The sequence below is a fragment of the Bubalus bubalis genome, chromosome 16 (genome assembly GCF_019923935.1).
Source record: "Bubalus bubalis isolate 160015118507 breed Murrah chromosome 16, NDDB_SH_1, whole genome shotgun sequence".
NCBI classification, from domain to species: domain Eukaryota; kingdom Metazoa; phylum Chordata; class Mammalia; order Artiodactyla; family Bovidae; genus Bubalus; species Bubalus bubalis.
Genome location: NC_059172.1, coordinates 2869873 through 2876481, shown reverse-complemented (window position 1 = coordinate 2876481; position 6609 = coordinate 2869873). Strand labels below are relative to the sequence as shown.

Sequence of the window (6609 nt, the reverse complement as noted above, 5' to 3'; positions counted from 1 at the left end):
TGAGAAATCTGAAGGATCCTATCCCACCAGCCAGCCCTCAAGTCTGTCTCTGGTCTTCCTTGAGCACGACTTGAGAGCCTGCCGGTCTTGCTCACATCATTTGTTTTACCGACGGCTTTGTAAATTCCGTGATTGGGTCATTTTTACAAAGAGTGGCAGTTTTGAGCTCTGAAACGCTGTGAGTAGAACAGCACACTCTGCTGCATTCAATAGTAACCCCCGAGGGAAGCCACACTGTTCAAGCTCTGAGGTCCTGCTTCAAACGCAGTGTTTATGGGGCATAGGGCTTTCTGGGTGATACTGATTCTGGAGGGCTGGCCTTGAAACCTGTCTCTCAAATTATCAAACATCATATTTAACATGCATCTCAGAGTAGAAGAACGGGGTCTGAGGTTGACCGGTCCCCCTCCATGGAGCAAATTCAGCTTTATAGGGCTTATCCACACCCTGACTGTGAGTCAGGCTTTTGGTGTTGCTGTTTGGTTGCTAAGTCACGTCTGACTCTTTGGGACCTCACGGGCTGTAGCCTGCTAGGCTCCTCTGTCCTGGAGTTTGCTCAGATTCAGGTCCATTGAGTCAGTGATACTGTCCAAACATCTCATCCTCTGCCACCGCCTTCTCCTTTGCCTTCGGTATTTCCCATCATTGGGCTCTTTTCCAATGAGTTGGCTCCAATGAGTCAGGCTTGCTTTCCATCTAACTCAGCTCCTTGGGACTGGCCGGTTTCTCTGAGGTTCCAGAGAGGGAAGGGATGAAACAGGGTGTGGGTGTGGCCAGTGTTCAGTATCCTGTGGAGAAGGCAGGATGGCCACGCCCTAGTGGGATCCATGAATCTTCCGGAGGGGATCTAACCGTCTGCTCTCCTTGTGTTGCTGGCAGTCTCTGAGCAGCTCCAGCTGGAAATACCCTCAGCCTGTCCTGAATTCTTTCTTCAAGGGAAGGTCCCTCATTTACCTCATTTTGGCTCCTTCCATCTTGCCCCAGGTTGTCCCTTGGGGTGGTGTCTTGAGAGCATCACACCCGGTGAGTGAAGGCTGTCAGCCACTGGAGAGGTTGGGTTTCCCACTGAAGGCCCCAGTGCCAGGCCGACTCCCCATCTCACTGCAGTGTTCCTCCCTCGAAGACCTTTGCTGCTGCTGTTTAGTCTGAGTCATGTCCGACTCTTTGCAACCCCATGGACTGTAGCCCGCCAGGCTCCTCTGTCCTTGGGATTTCCCAGAAAAGAATGCTGGAGTGAGTTTCCATTTCCTTCTTCAGGAGATCTTCCTGATCCAGGGACCGAACCCATATCTCTGGCATTGGCAGTCGGATTCTTTGTCCCGAGTCACCTAGAAGCCCAGGAAGTCCTTCAGGGTTCAGTCAGTTCAGTTCAGTTCAGTTCAGTCAGTCAGTCGTGTCCGACTCTTTGTGACCCCATGAATCGAAGCACACCAGGCCTCCCTGTCCATCACCAACTCCCGGAGTTCACTCAAACTCACGTCCATTGAGTCAGTGATGCCATCCAGCCATCTCATCCTCTGTTGTCCCCTTCTCCTCCTGCTCCCAATCCCTCCTAGCATCAGAGTCTTTTCCAATGAGTCAACTCTTCGCATGAGGTGGCCAAAGTACTGGAGTTTCAGCTTCAGCATCAGTCCTTCCAATGAACACCCAGGACTGATCTCCTTTAGGATGGACTGGTTGGATCTCCTTGCAGTCCAAGGGACTCTCAAGAGTCTTCTCCAACACCACAGTTCAAAAGCATCCATTCTTTGGCACTCAGCTTTCTTCACAGTCCAACTCTCACATCCATACATGACCACTGGAAAAACCATAGCCTTGACTAGACGGACCTTTATTGGCAAAGTTATGTCTCTGTTTTTGAATATGCTATCTAGGTTGGTCATAACTTTCCTTCCAAGGAGTAAGCGTCTTTGAATTTCATGGCTGCAATCACCATCTGCAGTGATTTTGGAGCTCAAAAAAATAAAGTCTGACACTGTTTCCACTGTTTCCCCATATATTTCCCATGAAGTTAGTTTAAATGAATTTGAGACTCTTGAGAACACGATGAACGTCTAGGAGATTCAAAGTGATTTATCCCCTTTCCATCTGTAAACAAGAGACTTTAGAGATCATCTTTGTTCCGCATAGACTAGACCTGAGGTCCTGGAAGGCCAACTTTTCTCAGATGACAGAAGCGGTCATCGGTAACAGTAACCACTCATTCAACACTGACCGTTGGCAGGGACCTTGATCCACTGTAGCCCAGTGCTTTGGCTACCTGGTCAGGACCACAAACTGGTCTTCATTTCAGCATTTATGGCTTGATCGGCCCCTAACTTTAGCTTCACTTCCACCCAGTGGAAAGTTCTAGATCTTCAGGTACTTGGTGGGCTCTGGGTGCTCTGAAGACGTGTAAAGAAAAATTCAATTCAAATGCTCTTGAGAGAGGTAACACTTTGACTGAATTTCCAGTCTTCCAGCAGATTTTGCAGTGTCGTGTCCAGATGGTCTTAGGTGAAGGCAGAGGGGAGAGCTGGGCTGTGTTTGCAGAGGGCAGGGAGTGCGGGACTGTAGGAGCTGGATGCCTGGTCTCCCTGGCCGACATTGCTGTGTTGTCAGCTGCTCCTGCACTCAGCCCTCTGCCTGTCTTTCCCCCGTGCTTCTTCCGATTCTCACCAGTCAAATTTCTGGGGAACCTGTTTACTTCTTAGCCTGTGACCTGGTTGCCTAGGGCTTTGAGGCAACCTTCGCTCAGCAACTGGTGAAGTTAGGAGGCAGAGTCTGGGATTACAGGGCAGTGGGGAGGGGCTGGCACCCCTCTCTCGCTTCCCTGGTCCCCTGTGCGTCCTTGCTCAAAGGGAAATTATCATTCAAAGAAAGCTTTCTCGTTAAGCGAGTGGCTTATTTTCATGGAACGATTGCAGCCCCCAACCTCCTGAGTCTGAGATGGTAGGAGACTGGCTGGAGCTTGCTCTCTTCTTAGTTTATGTGATGGTTAATTTTATGTGTCAATTTGGCCAAGCAAAAGAATGCTCGAGAGCTCATAAAATGTTTCTGGGCATCTGTGAAGGGTTTCTGGAAGAGATCAGCATTATAATTGGGGACTGAGTAAAGAAGATGACCCTCACCAGCGTGGGTGGGCATCAGCCAGTCATTTGAGGGCCTGATTAGAGCAAAAGGGCCAAGAAGGGGCGACTCGGCTGTTTTGGTTGGAGCTGGAAGTTCTGCTCTCAGACATTGCTTTTCCTGGTTCCTGAGCCTTCAGATTCCCACCATGGCTTTCATCGGTGGGCCCTGGCTTTTAGGCTTTTGGATTCAGACTGAATTACAGCACTGTCTTCTCCTACTTCTCCACCTTGCAGATGGCAGATTGTGGATCTCAGCTTTCATAATTGCATGAGCCAACTCTTATAATAAATCTCCATTTTTATGTCTCTGTATATATCCAGTTGGTTCTGCTTCTCTGGAGAAGCCTATACAGTATGTTAAGAAAAATGATCTCAAGCCTGTACATAAAGCCAGGAGATGATTCCAACATGATTACTAGGCATTGATCAGTAGGTTCACCTGTGGATTAACGAGCTTTTTAGGAAAACATTCCACTTTGGCATCTGTGAACTTACAGGTGAACGTTGTCTGGGAGAGGTGCAATGTCTTCGGCTTCTTCACAGGGCTGAAGCCCAGTGCTGTGGCCCGAGATGCAACCTGCCTAAGTTTGCCCTTTTCCCCTCCCTATCAGAACCGAAAATGGTCAGAGGTTGTTTTCCCCCATTTCCTCATTTATATCATCCACATTCCTGATCCCATGCTTTTCCCCCTGTCCCTGAATGAGTCATAAACTGAAATCATTCAGTGGATTAAGGAACTCGGACTGAGGTGAGCCGGCAAAGCACAACACACGTTCACAGCCCTTTCCTGCCGCTTCCAAGGCACCAGGAATGTTCTCAGGAGTGTGGGGACACCTCCACACTGGACTGGGGTTCAAGCTAATTTCATTTGAATCCTCCAAAGATACAGAGCATCAGCTGACATCTGGGTTTCACAGTAAATTGCACCTCTTTTTCCTTCTCTTAAATCAGTAAGACTGATGTCTGTTTCAATAAAAGAAGGGTTTTATCTAAAAACATACAGATAGTTTCTTTCTTTTTTTTTTTTAAAGACAGATCATTTTAATTTTATTTATTAACAGTACGTATTGACTCATATAAGAATCCATGCATCAGATACTTTTTTTAAAAATAAAATTTGGCTTTTTCTCTTTTTTTTTTTAAATTTTTTTTTAAAATTTTTTTATTTTTTAAAATTTTATTTTATTTTTAAACTTTACATAACTGTATTCTAATTGAAAAAAGTTATATGGTCTTTCGGTCTGTAATATTGCTTCATTGGTCATTTACATAGAAACGATAGCTCACTACTGCTTTAGAGCAGGTTTTAGTCCAAGGCTAATTAGAGGTTTCTGTACTGGGGCCTCCATTCTCTGCTGCAATGTCGAGTGACTACTCTCTTCCTTCCGTAGTTGAACACCACGTGAATTATTTCTTCAGTAGCGTTTATTCAGAAGGGCAACATACCTTGTAGAGCCTTACGGGGAAGGTCGCTTTGGCATTCAATGAACCTTTCTATATTTGAGAACTCTCAAAACAGGAAGCAGATAGAGTCTAGCTCCGCCTTCTACCTCCCGGGGGCCTGTAAGATAGAAGTACGGACGGAGGAGATGAGCATCTGTGTGCTATCTATGCTGAATGTGGTTAATACATCAAGAGATATAGAATAGGCCAAGAAAGGCAGGATTGCATTTTTTTTTCCTTCCAGATTGAGTTGGTGTAGTGTATTCTTGGTTACCAGAATACTTAGAGCTGTGGGGCTTTGAGACGGTTAATATTCATGGTGTGTATGACAACACGATACGGGACCGCGTGATCTTAATAACGTGAATGTGGTACTTAGTGGAGAAAATGCACAGATGACACCTAGCAGGGCGTGTCAGATGGTCAACTGCTTGTGATTATGAACGACTGTGTTTTGCTTCTGTGCTTTTTGCTTTCCTATTATGCACATATTAACTTTTAAGAAACAAATGTTAAGAACCTTCAAAAAAGAGATATAGAATAGCTATGCTGCCAGACAGGTGAATGCTCCTGCTTAGGATCTGAGCCTTGAGGAAGTGATGAGAGGTCTAGGATCAGCAGGAGATGACATGCGGTTGGGTGCTGTAGAGGGTGGTGTGGTGGCTAGAGCAGGTAGCTCTGTCCAGCGCTGAGTGGTGCTGAAAGCTCAGGGCAGTAATGCCAGCCGCAGCCCTGGAGAATGCACAGAGGTGAAGCTCCTTATGTGGCATCCTACACAGACCACCCTGTGGCAGGGGCTTAGCTGCGTCTTGCTGCTCTTGGTTTTTGTCCCGGCTGGGTTCTCTAGGCTTCTCTTCTATGCTATGGTCTTCTGGAGGCCTCTCTAACACATTCGCTTTCTGCTTAGGTTAAGGACCCTAAGTAGTACAGCAGCCTTGACATCTTTATTCCTTAGGCTGTAGACTGGCGGGTTCAGCATGGGGATCACGATGGTGTAGAACACAGAGAGGATCTTGTTGTAGGCTGACACACTTTCTGGGTTGGGTTGCACATACACAAGGAACACAGACCCATAGAAAAGGCAGAGGGCAGTGAGGTGGGAGGCGCGGGTGGAGAAGGCCTTGCGCTGGGCCTCCAGGGACCTCATCCCACAGATGGTGACCAGGATGTAGGCATAAGAGACCAAGATGACTGAGACTGTGAGGACAGTGATCAAGGCGGAAAAGATGAGCAAGATGACGTTGGCCACAGTGGTGTCTGAGCAGGCCAGTTGGAGCACAGGGGGGATGTCACAGAGGTAATGGTCAATGACGTTTGGACCACAGTAGGGCAAGCTGAAGACATTCCCTGTCTGCACTGCTGAGATGAATACCCCCACAGCACAGGTGAGCCCCACCAGCTGGACACACAACGCTGGACATGATGCTGTGGTAGAGGAGAGGGTGGCAGATGGCCACAAGTCGGTCGTAAGCCATGAGGGACAAGAGCACACACCCCAGAGCCATGGAGGCTCATGAGGGCCATCTGCACCACACAGCCCCCGAAGGAGATGGACTTGTCAACAGTGAGCAAGCTGATCAGCAGCCTGGGGGTGAACAAGGAGGAATTGCAGACGTCAAGGAAGGAAAGCACACTCAGGAGGAAGTACATGGGGGTGTGGAGGGTGGTGCTGGCTTGGATGACATCTATGAGGCCCAGGTTGCCCACCAGAGTCACCAAGTAGATCAGCAGAAGGTGGCAAAGAGGAGCTGCTTTTGGCCTGCCTGGTCTGTGAGGCCCAGCAGGATGAATCTGGGCACTGTGCTGTGGTTCTGTCCCGAGGCCATTCCACTGGGGTGCTTCCTACCTGACAAAGAAGAAGAGAAACAAGAACGCTAACTCTCTCATCCAAGGGGTATACTTTAATGTCTGTACCCAGTTGCTCAGTGATGTCCTTCTCTTTGCGATCCCATGGACTGTGGACCACCAGGCTCTTCTGTCCACCGGATTTCCCTGGCAAGGATACTGAAATAGGTTGCCATTACCAACTCCATGGGCTCTTCCTGACCCAGGGATC

The 6609-nt window shown here is 48.1% G+C and overlaps 1 pseudogene; it reads right to left on the bottom strand.

Moving 5' to 3' along the window:
* Positions 1 to 5012: 5012 nt before the first annotated feature.
* LOC123329583 lies at positions 5013 to 6379 on the bottom strand (annotated as a pseudogene).
* Positions 6380 to 6609: the final 230 nt, after the last annotated feature.